The sequence below is a fragment of the Symphalangus syndactylus genome, chromosome 13 (assembly GCF_028878055.3).
Source record: "Symphalangus syndactylus isolate Jambi chromosome 13, NHGRI_mSymSyn1-v2.1_pri, whole genome shotgun sequence".
Taxonomy (NCBI): Eukaryota; Metazoa; Chordata; class Mammalia; order Primates; family Hylobatidae; genus Symphalangus; species Symphalangus syndactylus.
Window position 1 is genome coordinate 47,924,870 of NC_072435.2, and position 17,470 is coordinate 47,942,339.

Sequence of the window (17,470 nt, forward strand, 5' to 3'; positions counted from 1 at the left end):
AGAATATGCCTTTAAAAGTGTCAGCACCACAAGTCTACCTGCTGTCACCACATCCACAGGCAGAAGGACCAAGACAGAAAAACTCCATCCATTTCTGCCCTTTATAGCAGAAGAGATGAAGAAACAATGAGTAGCTCCACAGAGATAAAAATATGCTTTTCTTTATTTTGTCCTCAGGAGCCATCCCCTGACACAGGCACCAGCAATTTCTGCCACAGTAATGGAAATATGGGCCATGCTCCACTGTCCCTACCAAATACAAACACAACAGGTTCTTGGACCACCCTTTAATGCAAAGATGGAACTTAACTCTCATGAATGTATTTTGAATTCCTCATACTTGATTCTCGCCACACCTTACAGTCACATGAGCCACTTAATTAAAACAACATGGATGCTTCCACCAAGAACAATAAACAGAATCCATGGACAGGGCACAAGTAAAAAGAGTTCTGCAAAATGGCCAGGTGATACTAATTAGAAGCCTGGGCTCATAACCCCTTAACTAAGCATTTCCTCTCAAGCTCTAATGAGCTTATAAATGACTTGGTAATTTTGGCCCCACTCTATGAAATGTAACTCTGCAGGTATGGAAAGGGTCCATAAATGGGTCTTTTAAACAAGTGCCCTGTCAATAATGATGTTGCTCCCCCTGGGCTTATTATTAGCATTAGTTAGGGAAATGAGGCACAACACAGAGTCCCTTACACCCAGCACTCTTGTCACAACACAAATACTTCTGGTACAAATGAAGACAGTTATTCTTCATCCTAAAGTATTATATTCTTTGCTGACTCTTTAAAGTTTACAGAGAAAAAAAAAGCAGCAATTTCTGAGTAAGTCTGCAGTTGGAAAACAACATGTGCACATGTACTAATGCAATGTTTATTAAGCAGGTACTACGTGCTCAATAGGATGTTACAGAGGGCTGTGATAGCACATTATGTGATTTAATCCTAATAACACCCTTTCAGTTGATACTAAGTGTTCGATAATTCCAAGGCTTTAAAGGACCCAGCATTTTTATTTCTATTTCTGTTGATCTGTCATTGATTTTTTCAAAAAATGTATAGAATAAAAGCTAAATATAGACAGATGAAAGGGATACAGATGGAAAGAGTTTAATGCAATTTAGATAAATTTTTATTGTGTGTATATTTACTTTCTTGTGACTTGTGAATCAACTACTAGACCTGCAGGAACAGAAAACAAGTTGCTAAATGTCTCTTCAAGCACTGGTTTTAATTAAAAATTTGAAAAGTAAGATCCCATAATACATACTTTATATTTCCCATTTATCTGCTTTTAAGTTTCAGAAAATGTTGAACACCAGCTCTAAAAAGGCAACAGGATTCGTGACCCAAAACTCTGATCTCTTCTAATCAGTTCTTTGAGGCAAGACTCCAGGGTAGGGCCAGACATAAATAAGGCCTCCAAAAAGGGTGAATATCAACAGGTCTGGGGCAGACGGTAGAGCCGATGTACAATTCTGTTCTCTATGCCACTGGGGGGTACTGTCAGTTCTTTTTTTGATAGCTTACTTAAGTAAACTTAAATCTGAGTTTGTATAATTTTGATCTTTTTTAGCCACTGCCCTGTAAGTTTAATATTACATACTAATAAGAAATTTAAAAAATCCCTTAAGGTTTTCTAGAATAATTTTTTTAGAAGAAAAATAAGTATTCTTAGCAGGGTAAAAGAAATACAAATAATAATAATGACTCTTCCATTTATAAGTTCAGGTGTAGACATCAGAAACCACAATATATAGAAAGTGGCTCAAATAAAGCCCAAGTTGTTTTTGCACACATCTATTTATTTTACCCACCATATGATGCATAATTCAACCATTTTTCCAGTTGCTAGTCTAGACTAAAACTTCCAGGATGGCAGGAATCATGACTGCTTATCTATTTTTCTTTTTTTTTTTTCTTGAGACTGAGTCTCACTTTGTTGCCCAGGCTGCAGTGTGGTGTGATCTTGACTCACTGCAGCCTCCTCCTCCCAGGTTCAAGAGATTCTCCTTCCTCAGCCTCCCAAGTAGCCAGGACTACAGGCGTGAGCGACCACACTCAGCTAATTTGGGTATTTTTAGTAGAGATGGGATTTCACCATGTTGGCCAGGCTGGTCTCAAACTCCTGACCTCAGGTCATCCACCCGTCTTGGCTCCTCAAAGTGCTAGGATTACAGGTATGAGACAATGCACCCAGCCTGTTGCATCTATTTTTTTATGACTATATGAAATGGAAGCAATTAGTTTATCTGTTTGAGCCTCCAGACCTCCTGATTTTTTACCCAAGTACCAGGGAACTGGAAAAACTCTCCTCTGGGTACCAAAGAAACTTCTTGTATAAGGGGTGAAACAAACACAAGAAGACTCATTTCTCTCACACTGGGACAGAAGCAGAATTAATCACTCTTGTCAGCCTGACACAATTCTGTTCTTGACATTCTCCAATGTCTCAGAGATTCATAGGTGATTGTGAGAGGGTTCCCAGTGACCCTGGGCTGACGGTCCAATGATAAGCCAGGCAGAGAAGACTCAGGATGATTCTAAATAAAAAATGGAACAACTTTGGCTGAACTCCAGGATGTGGGTTGTCCATCCTGATTTGCTAGCTGTTGGGTAAGTAGAAGGACAAGAATACTCTACTCCAGTATCACATTTTACAGGTAGGTATAGTTGTGGTGTGGCTCTGGATACTTTGTGGCCTTAAGATGCTTGTTTACACTTACAGATTCTGCCATCAGATTCTATTTACTCCTGGAGCCTCTCACATACCTGTGGCAGGTTAATGAAAAAGATGTGAAAAGGTCAAAAAGCCACACTCTCAAAAGAGGAATTTAAAACGTCTATGTTGATATCTCACAATGCAAAAAATGCCTCCTGTTGGTTTTCTGTAAATTCTCAATCCAAAGTCTGGCCCTGCCTTGTAAATCCCAGCAGAGGCCAGGTCTTATTTGCAAATTCTAGGTGAAATCAACCTCACTCTGCATTTTTGGGTGTTACAGCAAGTAGAGTGAAATCAAAGGAGAGATCCCCTCACAGAGGCTGCTCTAGAATATTCTAAATAATATTTTACCTTAAAAAAGCTGACACAACATGAACATAAGCAGACAGTTTATTTGGGTCAAGCTTAAGGATTTTAACTTGAGACAAAATATTCAAGTTGCCTGGAACCTACACTTCGATTAGCAGCACTTACAAGTGGATTTGTGAAGGCAAAAAAGAGGAATAGTGAGTGAGCTGATACAAAATTGGTTGTGAGAAATTCTTATTTATGTAAAGAAATAACTTTAATAATTGATTGGATATACATCATTAAGGTTAAGGATATGGAATATAGTGTCCAGTGTGGAATTGTTAGTTTAATTTATAGCTACTTGTGGCAATAGTGAACAGCTTCAATAGATAAATATATAGCTGAAAAAAAGGAGAAAAACATAATTGTATTCTCATTTTAATGTCTCTCTGAGTTTGGTAACTAAAAGGACTTGCATTCCTCAGATAAAAACTTTTTTTTTTCTTTTCAATTCTCAAGACCTAGATTTAGAATATGGAGGTGCAAATTCAGGTCCTGCATGGGTAAAGTAGCAGCAGGTGTTACCTGAACATTTGTGGGCATTTTAGCATGAGCAGGGAGGGAGAAGTGGACTCTCATGTCTACAGGTCTACTCAATGCACATATTTTACTCTGATTGGGTTTCTGTGCCCCATGGTCACTGAATCAGTTTCAGGTCTGAAGACACAAGTCATTGAAAGAGGTAAAATGGTTAATATCTGACCTATGAAGTTTGTAGAAATCTGTTCTAACCTCTCTACAAGTGAGTGTAGAGGATGATAGATACCAAGTATGTAGAGACACAATTCCACCTGCATATTTAGGGGACAGCATGCACTTCACAGCACAACTGTGAATTGACTGGAAGCCTGAGTGGAAAAGGCCCATCTAGAGTAAAGCTTAGTTGGCACCTTATGAGTCTATATTATGTCTGGTAATTCTAGAAAAGGTTTGGGAAATATAATTAGAAGCAAAATTTTCTTCTGCCCCAGAGGAACTCCACAATAACAGAACAGAAAGAAAATTGTTTTACTACACAATTATATGTGAATGTGACATGTATTACAGTAAATTTGCTCAAGAGATTGCAAAGACAGAAAGACGGTGACCATAATTCATCTACAAGTAGAATTTACAGCACCATGTCAGACATAGTTCATCCTAAATTCACCTGGTAGTTGGGAAGGCCATCCCTGTATGCTAATTGGTTATAAACAATGACAAAATAAACTTTTCACATCTTCATGACTGGAGGTAGTTTTGCAACTTGAACCCCGGTGCCTGCTGAAGGTAGGCTTTGTCTCTTCTACAAAAATTGTTGATTCAGGTACTATCTTTTTGGCTATTTACATTTTAAAGCGATAGCTCTCTACTTCCTGAGCACTGGGCTAGAAAACTCCAGCTTTCCCTCTCTTGGTGGCTAGTGTACTCTCTTGACCCCTACCATCTGCCACTGAGGCACAGCCCACAGCACAGGGCTCACAGCTGGAAACTCACATCTTAGGTGAACCCCAATTGCCACAGCAGCCCTCCAGTGCCACATCAGACAGTGAAGCCTGAGCAGCAGGAGGAGAGCCTGCAGGCCCCCTGGGTAGAATTGCACCTTCACAATAATAGAAAAGGGAGGAGTGTTTCAGCCTCAGTTTTTATTTATAATCGTGACATGAAAAAAATACTGCTGGATTTTAGCATGAGTCCACATAGAGATAGCTCTGAGAGTTCTCACTGTGACAGCCCACGTCTTTCACAGACACCACGGGATACTAATAGGGCTTCTGAAACAGACACACAACGCATTAGAGAGAAAAAACAGCTCTCATTCTGAGAAAGATTATATTCAGAGAAAAAAGTTAAAAGTGTCTTAAGAAAAAACTGAGATTAGATATAAGACTGATCAAGTCAGCCAGAAAATACTTCCCTAAGAAGAATTTCTCTCCAAACACCCAAAGTGCATAGCTACTCTCAGCAAGAGAAACATGAGCATTATTGAATAAAGGGGGCATATTCTCAGCAACATTTTTTTTTTTTGAGATGGAGTTTCATTCTTTTTTTTTTTTTTGCGGGGGGCGGGGGACAGAGTCTGGCTCTGTCGCCCAGGCAGGAGTGCAGTGGCGCGATCTCGGCTCACTGTAAGCTCCGCCTTCCGGGTTCACGCCATTCTCCTGCCTCAGCCTCCAGAGTAGCTGGGACCACAGGCACGTGCCACCACGTCCGGCTAATTTTTTTAGTATTTTTTGTAGAGACGGAGTTTCACCGTGTTATCCAGGATGGTCTCGATCTCTTGACTTCGTGATCCGCCCACCTTGGCCTCCCAAAGTGCTGGGATTACAGGTGTGAGCCACCACACCCGGCCATGGAGTTTCATTCTTGTTGCCCAGGCTGAAGTGCAATGGTGTGACGTTGGCTCACTACAAACTCTGCCTCCTGAGTTCAAGCGATTCTCCTGTCTCAGCCTCCCAAATGACTGGGACTGTAGGCACACACCACACCTGGCTAATTCTGTTATTTTTGGTAGAGACGAGGTTTCACCACATTGTCCAGGCTGGTCTCAAACTCCTGACCTCAGGTGATCCACCCACCTTGGCCTCCCAAAATGCTGGGATTACAGGCATGAGCCACAGCGCCCAGCTCTCAGCAGAATTTTAAAAGATTTATCTTCCATCTCTGCTGTTCTCTTATTTCCTAACCATTGAATATGAGATATATTGGAAATATATCTGACAACTTCCACCAGCATTTTTTTATAAAAATTGAAATCTGACTGTGTTAATATAGTAGACTATATTAGAGCTTGCGACATAGCTAATTGGAGAGCAATTACAGTTTTTGGGTAGCCATATCACTTGTCTTTATTTGTCCTGTAATAGTAGCAAGCTAATTTGGTAAAATATATGACAATAAAATTATGCTTACCTATAATTATTCCCACTGGATAAATTAATAAGTATGTCAGACTAATATCTACTGTAACAATTTAGTGGTAAATTTTTTTGGTTATCAGATATATAAGTATGAATATTTTATGTACTAGTCATAATGTAAGATTTTAAAAAATTATCTGAACTATACTTCAGTTGAAACACTATATTTCAAGAATATGAATAATATTAAAATAACTAAGGAATTCAATCAAAGTAAATATGTGGCCTTAAATTCATATTATTGTAGAAAATACTGTTTAATTTATATGAATGCAGGTTGTCTACAAACACTACACATAACTATACTAACTGTACTGAAGTAACCCAAGTACAACAGACTCCACTGTTCAGTTTATACACTGAACTCTTCTGGCTTTTGCAGTGTACGTATGTCAGCCTGCAAACAATCACCTTGGATAATCAGGTTTCTGCCAAAGAACTTACTCAGTATCTTTTAGTCTATATTATTCTGTACTGCTAAATTTAATCCGATCTTTGTGCTCAGCTATTTTATGCTCTTGAAATGAACTTTATTCTGAACAAATTTGTGTCTACTTTAAAGACTAAAGATAAAAAAAAATCTTTTGCCAAGACAAAAAGAAAGCAATGAATCTCAGGTCCCAGATAAAGACAATTCTGAGTCAAAAAGAATGACAAAAGTTTTGTGTCATTGCTAATATGATTTACATATATTTCAAAAAGCAGAAGAAATATATACATATAATCTAAACCTTTTATAAAAATCAGCAAGTTATCCTCCCTTATTTTCACATATGAGAATAAAGCCTCTTATTTCTAATTTATATTTTCTCTTACAACAGCCAGGTCTCTGGACAAGTTCTTGAACTCTGGGACATCTGAATTTTGCACACTGTGTGCACTTGAAAGAATGTTTATGGGAGGAAAAGCAGAAGAGAGAACGGTGTTATAAAAAAAATCCATGGGTTCACATGAATAAAGCAAGTTCTTAGAGACCTATGAAGAGACTCAGAATCTGACACAGTAATAATCGGAGACTACATCTCACAGGCACTAATGGACAGATCATTGAAGAAGAAAATTAACAACAATATTATGACCTGAACTCAACACTTGACCAAAGAGTCCTAATAGACATCTACAGAACTCTTCATCTAAAAATATCATAATGTACGTTCTTCTCATCATCATGTGGCACATACTCTAAAATTGACCACACAATCAGGAACAAAACAATTCTCAGCAAATTCAAAAATCTGAAAATGATACAAACCACACACACGGATTACAGCTTAAGAAAAAAATGATTCAATACCAATAAAACAACTGGAGACTATACAATTAAATAAAAATTAAATGGCCTACACTTGAATAACTTTTTGGTAAATAATGAAATTAAGGCAGAAACCAAGAAGTGTTCTGAAACAAATAAGAACAAAAATACAACACACCAGAATCCTTGCAATACACCTAAAGCAATGTTAAAAGAAAAATTTATAGCGTTAAATCCTCAGATCAAAAAGTTAGAAAGATCTCAGCTTAACAACCTAACATCATAAATAAAAGACTGAGAGCAACGAAAGCAAATCAGCCCCAAGCTAGCAAAAGACGAGAAATAACCAAAATCAGATCTGAACTGAAGGAGATTTAGACATGAAAAACTACAAAATATCAAGAAATCCAGGTATTAAATCTATTTTTTTAAAAAGGTAAATAAAGTACTAGCTAGATTAATGAAGAAGATACAAATGAACACAATTAGAAATAACAAAAAGAGACACTACCACTGACCCCACAAAAATATACTGAAGTCCGCTATGCATATAAACAAACAAACAAAATCTAGAAGAAACAAAAAAATTCTTGAACAAATACATCCTCCCAAGACTGAACACATACACAAAAAAATCAAAGCCCTGGACCAGGTGTGGTGGCTCACGCTTGTAATTCCAGCACTTTGGGAGGCTGAGATGGGTGGATCACCTAAGGTCAGGAGTTCAAGACCAGCCTCAACATGGGGCGACCCCATCTCTACTAAAAATACAAAATTAGGTGGGTGTAGTGGTGCATGCCAGTAATCTCAGCTACACGGGAGGCTGAGGCAGGAGAATTCCTTGAACCTGGGAGGCGGAGGTTGCGGTGAGCTGAGATCGAGCCATTGCACTCCAGCCTAGGCAAAAGAGCGAAACTCCATCTCAAAAAAAAAAAAAAATCAAAGCCCTAAATACATAGATAAGCTAAAAAAATTGAATTAGTAATAAATAGCCTACCAACTAAATGAAGCTTAGGACCAGACACACTCACAGCTGAATTCTACCAGATGTACAAATAGAAGCTGATATTATTTCTACTAGAACAATTTCAAAAGATTAAAAAGAAGAAACTCCTCCCCATCTCATTATGTAAGAACAGCATCATTCTGATACCAAAACCTAACAGAGATAAAACAGAAAAAGGCAACTTCAGGCCAATATCCTTGAAAATTAATGCAAAAATCTTCAACAAATGGCTGGGCCTGGTGGCTCATGCCTGTAATCCCAGAACTTTGGGAGGCCAATGTTGGCTGATTTCCTGAGGTCAGGAGTTCAAGACCAGCATAGCCAACATGATGAAACACCGTCTCTTCTAAAAACACACAAAAAATTAGCTGGGCATTGTAGCACACACCTGTAATCCCAGCAACTCAAGAGGCTGAGGCAGGAGAATCACTTGAACCTGGGAGGCAGAGGTTGCAGTAAGCCAAGATTGCACCACTACACTCCAGCCTGGATGACACAGTGAGACTCCATCTCAAAAAAAAAAATAAATAAATAAATAAAAGAAAAGAAATCTTCACCAAACTACTGGCAAACCAAATCCAGCAGCATATCAAAAACCTTACCCACTATGATCAACTAGGGTTTATTTTGGGGATTCAAGTTTTGTTCAACATACACAAATCAATAAATGTGGTTCATCACATAAACAGAATTAAAGACAGAAACCACAAGATTATCTCAATAGATGCATAAAAAGCTTTCAATAAAATTTAACATTTTTCATGTTAAAAACCCTCAACAAACTAGGCATTGAAGATGCATACGTCAAAATAGTAAGTTATCTATGACAAACCCACAGCCAATATACTGAATGGACAAAACCTGGAAGCATTCCTGCTTGAAAACTGGCACAAGACAAGGATGTCTTCTCTCAACACTCCTATTCAACATAAAATTGGCAGTCTTAGCCAGAGCAATCAGATAAAAGATAAAAATAAAAGGCATCCAAACGAAAAGAGAGGAAGTCAAACTATCCCTATTTGCAAACAACATGATTCTACATCTGGAAACCCATATACTCTCAGCAGAAAAGCTCTTTAAATTTACAAACAACTTCAGTAAAGTCTCAGGATACAAAAGAAATGTACAAAAATTAGTAGCAACCCTATATATCAAGAACACCTAGGCCAAATCTGAATCGAAAACACAATCCCATTCACAACTGCCACAGAAAAGAATAACATATCTAGAAATACAGATAACCAGAAAGGTAAAAGATCTCTGTGACAAGAATTACAAAACAATGCTTAAAGAAGCCAGAGATGACACAGACAAATGGAAAACCACTTTATGCTCATGAATAAAAAAGATCACTATCATAAAAATGGCCATATTGCTTAAATAAATTTACAGATGTAATGCTAATTTAATCAAACCACCAAAATATTTTTTTAACAGAACTAAAAAAACAATTTCAAAATTCACGTGGAACCAAAAAAAGAGCCTGAATAACCAAGACAATCATAAGCAAAAACAACAAAGCTGAAGGCATTACATTACCTGACTTCAAACTATAAAACAGTGCTACAATAAACAAAGCAACATGGTACTGTTACAAAAACAAACTCATAGACCAATGCGACAGAATAGGCAGCCCAGAAATAATGCCACACAACTAAAACCATCTGATCTTCAACAAAGGTGACAACAGGAATGTGGGAAGAATTTCCTATTTAATAAATGGTGCTAGAGTAACTAGCTAGCACTATGTAGTAGATTGAAACTGGACCCTTTTATAACACCATATAAAAAAAATCAACTCAAGGTAAATGAAAGACTTAAATGTTAATCTTAAAAAGGATATATTAAAAAAAAAAAAAAAACCCTGGAAGGTAAGAAGTGCCATTCTAGACATAGAAACTGGCAAAGATTTCATGATGAAGATATGAAAAGCAATTGCAACAAAAGCAAAAACTGACAAATGGGACCTAATTAAACTTTTTCACAGCAAAGGAAACTATCAACACAGTAAACAGACATCCTACAAAATAATAGAAAACATTTGCAAATTATGCTTCTGACAAAAGTCTACTATCTAGAATCCATAAAGAACTGAAACAAGTTTACAAGAAAAAACAAACTAACTTAAAAGAAGACCCAAAAAAAAAAAAAAAAAAACATGAAAAAGACGTTTGTCTTCAAAAGGAGCTAACAAATATATTAAAAAATGCTCATCACTAATCATTAGAGAAATGCAAAAGAAAACCACAACAAGAAATCATCTCAAACCAGTGAGAATGGCCATTATTATAATTCAACCATTGTGAAAAGCAGTGTGGTGATTCCTCACTAAACTAAAAACAAAATTACCATTTGACCCAGTAACCTCACAATTGGGTATAAACCTAAAAATATATAAATTATTCTATCATAAAGACACATGCACAATCACGTTCATTGCAGCACCATTCACGATAGCAAAGACATGGAATCAACCTAAATGCCTATCACTGGTAGACTAGATAAAGATAATATAGTATGGTTGGGCACGATGGCACCTGCCTGTAATCCAGCACTTTGGGGGCTGAGCCAGGTGGATTACCTGAGCTCAGGAGTTTGAGACAGGCATGGACAACATGGCAAAATCCCATCTATAAAAAAAAAAATACAAAAATAAAAATTAGCTAAGCATGGTGGCACAGACTTTAGTCTTAGCTACTTGGGAAGCTTAGGTAGAAGAGGATTGCTTGAGCCTGAGGGTTTGAGTTTCAGTGAGCCAAGATCACACCACTGTACTCCAGCCTGGGAAAAAGAGTGAGACCCTGTCTCCAAAAATAACAAAAAATTAAAAACTTTCTTAATAAACTTAATAAAAACAAAATATGGGCTGGGTGTGGTGGCTGACACTTGTAATCCCAGCACTTTGGGAGGCCAAGGCAGCAGATCACCTGAAGTAAGGAGTTCGAGACCAGCCTGGCCAAAGTGGCAAAACCCCATCTATACTAAAAATACAAAAATTAGCTGAGTATGGTGGCAAACGCCTGTAATCCCAGCTACTCCAGAGGCTGTGGCAGAATTGCTTGAACCTGGGAGGTGAGGTTGCAATGAGCCGAGATCATGCCACTGCACTCCAGCCTGAGTGACACAGCGAGACTCCATCTCAAACCAAACAAACAAATATTGTACATAAACACCATGAAATCATGAAATACTGTGTGGCCATAAAAAAAAAAAGCAAAAAAACAAGATTATGTCCTTTGCAGCAACATGGATGAAGCTGGAGATCATTATTCTTAGAAAACTGGTGCAGAAACAAAACCAAATGCATGTTATTATTTATAAGTAAGAGCTAAATAAGAACACATGAACACAGAGGGGAAAAAAGACACTGAGGCCTAGTTGAGGGTGGAGGGTGGGAGGACTAAAAGGGTCAGAAAAAGTACCTTTTTGGTGCTATGACAAAATAATCTGCACACCAAACTCCCATGACATAATTTTAGCTGTATAAGAAAGCTGCACGTGTACCCCTGAACCAACCAAAAATAAAATTTAAAAGAAAACAAAGTCCCTGGGTTGGAGAGTGCAATGCAGGTGGAAGGACTGGTTTGTGCTATAGATAGTGGCCCAGGTGGGGCTGTACTCTGATTTATTTCTGGGTCCATGCAGGCAGATAAGATTATGAACCCTAGGCTGGTGGAGAAACCTAGGTCGAGAACCCTAGGCTGGTGGAGAAAACAGGTTGCTACTGCAGATCAGTGTCTGAAAATAGAGATATGCCAGGAGACTTGTAGACACTTTTGTAGGTTTTAGGCCAAAAAAACCACTAGAATCAAAAATGCTGTGGCAAAATTCCTGAGGGTGGTGCCTTGTCCAGAGAGGGGTGTGGACACATCAATGTCTAGTGGGTGTTTGTGAGTGGGTGGAAATCCTCTGCTGGCAGCTGTGGCAAAAGGGGGTTTGTCATCAGATCTCCTTAAGTTTTCAGTCCTCTGTCACCCTGGGAGGAGACCTGAAATCAAAGAACAAGGGGGAGTGTGACAGCCTGTGTAGAGAATTCTAACACTTGAATTCTGACACCACCCAGAGTCAGCACAGACCCTGATTCAGGGCTCAGTCCCACAACATTGTCCTCACTGCATATGCCAGTCACAAACTCCATGGGCTCATCTATGCTTCTGATCTACTGTTTAAAAATTGGGGACTCCCACAACCTTTTTGAAATTCAATAATCTGATAGAGCTACTCACAGAACTCAGCAGAACACTGTAGTTATATTCACTGGCTTCAAATAAAATATACAACCCCCAAAAAGTCAAATGGAAGAAAAGTATAGAACCAAGAAAAGAGGTGGGAAAAGATGAAGCATATAGATAATAAATAGCCAGGATTAATAAAATTCTCTACCCTCTGTGTTCTCCAGGAACACTTATGAAAAGAAACACCCTACCCATTACGACTTAGATGGTGCTCTCTTTTCTTACCTACTACACAGCCAGGAAAACACTCTGCATGTTTTCTTCTTTTTCTCATTAAAAAAATCAGCTAAATTTGTCTTCAGTGGTCAATATAAAATACTTCTTAATCAAACTTCACTTCAGTTTATTTTCTTCCCACAGGCTCCTGAACGCTGAGCTACACTCAGTCTGAGCCACCACACAACCTCATTTTATGCTACTGCAGATTCAGTGTCTGAAGAACACTCCTAAGAACACACTGACTTCAGGGTAAAACATTCTCTGATCTAAAATCTGATTATTTCACCCTTCATTTAAACATTCCCCTCACCTTCTTTCTAAACTTGTTTGCTTTTCCCTAGGAGAAAAAGCCCTTTTCTACCTAATCTTTGCAATCCTTAAAGATCTTATAGTTGTTACTTCCTCCTGTTTTAATGCTCCTTCGGAATTCAATTTTTTTTTTATGTACATCTAACTGGTTTATTTTAAAACCTCTCGAAACTGCCTCAAAACAGTAACGATTTACTGTTTAACAATTTAGGGTTAGGGGTCAGTTTAGGGTTAGGTTTAGGGTTCAGTAAGATACCCCCAAATCTCTTCTATCTTAACCTTAACTCCATCTGCCTGTGGGGCCCCAGCTTTCCAGGGCTCTGTAGCTTCTCTCACTATAGAGGTTTCTTCCATGGCTGTGGTAAGCAGGCTGGGACATCTGCAGGAAAGGCTTTCCAGAAGGAACTAACTGGGCCTTTAATAACCTCCTTTTGCTGGCTCAAAATTAACCTTAGCTTGCACTCATTGGGATCAAGCTTTAATTACCATGTCAGAGTCATTCACTTAGTATTTGAAACTAAGTGTTTGAAAAATCCAGCAAAATGATTCAAAAACCGTGTTCATATAAGAAAATTTTAGGGTGCTTACCTTTTGTACCTCAGTAAGAGAAGCAAATGTATTTATTTATTTTGGACAATAAAGCATTATTTTTTGTATTAAAAATCACATGGTAAACAGTTATATGGGAACACTTCTAGGAGGTACCAAATTTTATGACATAAAATTTACCATTAAACTCAGAAATTGAAATAACAGGATATAGAACAAAGATATGTATTTTTGCAAATTCACCCTGCAAAAAAAGAAACTGATGTTTTCATGAATCTGTGTAACTCACCAATTACCTACCGCATTTTCTTGTGGAAATATATTAATTCTCTATAGCCAAAATGGAAGAAAAATTTTTATTTTTTTCCTCGGTAGCTAACATTCTAAAAGCTAGATGGAATTCTGTTTGAAATCACTCAGCCATAAAAAACACACCTGAGGGCCGGGCACCGTGGCTCATGCCTGTAATCCCAGCACTTTAGGAGGCCCAGGCAGGAGGATCATGAGGTCAGGAGATTGAGACCATCCTGGCTAACATGGTGAAACACCGTCTCTACTAAAAATACAAAAAAATTTGCCGGGCGTGGTGGCGGGCTCCCACTACTTGGGAGGCTAAGGCAGGAGAAGGGCGTGAACCTGGGAGGTGGAGCTTGCAGTGAGATCCCGCCACTGCACTCCAGCCTGGGTGACAGAGCAAGACTCTGTGTCAAAAAAAAAAAAAAAAAACCTGAAAAAACTCCTAAATTTACTCTGAGATAAAAAAAGGTGAATGAGAATTTTCAACAAATAAAATACATAATTAGATACTGTTTTTTGAAACTCACCTTTTTTTATGCACTTTGTAAATATTTTCTTACCTTTCAAGTCCTACTAATAAAATGCAATTTGCAGTTAAAAAACTGAGGTCAGCCGGGCACAGTGGCTCACACCTGCAATCCCAGCACTTTGGGAGGCCAAGGCAGGCAGGTTACCTGAGGTCAGAATTTTGAGCTCAAACAGCCTGGTCAACATGGCAAACCCCCATCTCTACTAAAAATACAAAAAGTAGCCAGATGTGGTGGCAGGCACCTGTAGTCCCGGCTACTTGGGAGGCTGAGGCATGAGAATCAGTTGAACTTGTGATGCGGAGGTTGCAGTGAGCCGAGATTGCACCACTGCACTCCAGCCTGGGCGACAGAGGAAAGCATTGTCTTAAAACAAACAAACAAAAAAAAGGCCAGGCACGGTGGTTCACACCTGTAATCCTACCACTTTGGGAGGCTGAGGCGGGCAGATCACAAGGTCAGGAGTTCGAGAACAGCCTGGCCAATATGGTGAAATTCCGTCTCTACCACAAATACAAAAATTAGCCTGGCACGGTGGTGCGAGCCTGTAGTCCCAGCTACTTGGGAGGCTGAGGCAGAATTGCTTGAATCTGGAGGTAGAGGTTGCAGTGAGCCGAGATTGCACCACTGCACTGCAGCCTGGGTGACAGAGTGAGACTCCATCTCAAAAAAAAAAAAAAAAAAAAAACTGAGGTCAGAATAAGTGAACAATGCATTGAATCATTTCAAGGTACAGATATGTCTGACTCATGTGTCAAGTCAGGCCATCCAATTACTTGAGAGATTCTCCCACCCTATCCTGTTCACTTAAGTGCTCAATAGCCATTCTCTCAAGAGACTCTGAACTATGCCCCAGTGAGTGCCCCAGGTACATTTTACTTTGCAAGTTCTTGCACCATCTCACTGGGGTCAATTTTTTTTTCTTCGTCTTTGGAGTGCTATTCTTTTTCACAAACTTTTTACCACTTTTATTTCACTATTTTTCTGTCCCCTAAGAGAATCCAGGGGCAAATATTATTTTGGTTTCCCCTTCAATACCAGCATCTGATTCTCTGAACAGCAATATGTCTCCAAGAAATGGAAGCTGGGTTGGGTAAAGACAACACTAATATCTCAAGGGGTTAGCTTTCCAAAAAAACAGCACACCAGAAGATGCCTCTCAGCCCCAGGGCATTCACCTGCTCTCTTGAGAGGCTACACTCCATATCTCATGTTGTGTTATGGGAGAAGAGAGGCTACACTGTACCTCAGGTTGTCTTAGGGGAGAAAATGACCCAGAAGCTGATATTCACTAGACACTCTCGCAGACATAGCCATGGCAGGTATCTTGGTTTTTCCCCAGACAGTACTGAATCTCACGTCCAAGAAAAAACTGAAGGGTAGCTGAGGACACATCTCCCTATAAAGTTTCCAAACGGAAACCTTGACCCAAAAACATTCTGATATCTGTGTCTATGGAAAACAGAAGAAAAAATATTTACAAACAGAAAACAAATCTTTTTAAATGTGCCATCAAATGCTTTGTCAAAAAATGACTAAAATAGGTATCAAAATGTACACTAAAGAACAAATAGTTGATCATGTGAATAAGGGAGGGGAAACTGGCATTTGGGAATGTCAGAAGGAACTGGAAATTAAGTATTTTACTGCAAGCCAGAGTCAGGCTGGAGAAATAGGGGGTGGCGGATAGACTTGAGGCCCTGCTTGGGAAACATGTGAAAAATGCAAGGAAACAGCAGTTCCCTGTGGGGTGTGAAAATAATTAAGTGGCTGGCAGTTAGACTGAGGAGGCTCTAGTTCCTAATTTCTACTTTTAAAAAATCTAATTCGGCCAGGCACGGCGGCTTACACCTGTAATCCCAGCACTTTGGGAGGCCGAAGCAGGTGAATCACTTGAAATCAGGAGTTTGAGACCAGCCTGACCAACATGGTGAAACCCCGTCACTGTTAAAAATGCAAAGTTAGCGGGCATGGTGGTACATGCCTGTAATCCCAGCTGCTTGGGAGGATGAGGCAGGAGAATCATTTGAACCTGGGAGGTGGAGATAGCAGTGAGCCCAGATGGCGCCCTTGCACTCCAGCCTGGGAGACAGACGGAGACTTTGTCTCAAAAAAAAAAAAATCTAATTCAAATGCATTTTTTGTAAATTACTACATTGGGGGAAAAAATTTCAGGCTTAACACACTATAAACTGCCAATTAACCTCTGATTACATAAGCAAGAAATTTCCATCTTGACGTTACAAATTAAGAAACTGCGGCAGGGCGCGGTGGCTCACGCTTGTAATCCCAGCACTTTGGGAGGCCGAGGCGGGCGGATCACGAGGTCAGGAGATCGAGACCACGGTGAAACCCCATCTCTACTAAAAAATACAAAAAATTAGCCGGGCGTGGTGGCGGGCGCCTGTAGTCCCAGCTACTGGGAGAGGCTGAGGCAGGAGAATGGCGTGAACCCGGAAGGCGGAGCTTGCAGTGAGCCGAGATTGCGCCACTGCACTCCAGCCTGGGCGACAGAGCGAGACTCCGTCTCAAAAAAAAAAAAATAAAATAAGAAACTGCAAGACCAGGTGCAGTGGCTTACGCCTATAATCCCAGCACTTTTGGAGGCTGAGGCGGGCAGATCACGAGGTCAGGAGATCGAGAACATCCTGGCTAACATGGTGAAACCCTGTCTCTACTAAAAATACAAAAAAGTAACCGAGCGTGGTGGCGGGCGGCTGTAGTCCCAGCTACAGGGAAGGCTGAGGCTGGAGAATGGCGTGAACCCGGGAGGCAGAGCTTGCAGTGAGCCAAGATCGTGCCACTGCACTCCAGCCTGGGCGACAGAGGAAAGACTCCGTCTCAAAATAAAATAAATAAATAAATAAAACAAAACAAGAAACTACGTAACTGTACCTAACCAATAATTGAATGTGGTTTTCTTCGTTATGCACCTTATAAAACTCCGTCAAATCCCTTCAATAGACCATTAACTACAACACATAGCTGGGTGCTCTACAATTTTTGAATCACTCTTTGATTAAATTCTTTAATATTTTTGCGGTGACTTTCATAAATTTTTAATAGGAGAAAACAGGAACTGGGAATCTCAC

General features: G+C 39.4%; 1 protein-coding gene; it reads right to left on the reverse strand.

The window, feature by feature from the left end:
- The window catches only part of LOC129459381 (zinc finger protein 676-like), a 375,112-nt gene that overhangs the window by 13,587 nt on the left and 344,055 nt on the right, over nucleotides 1-17,470 (reverse strand).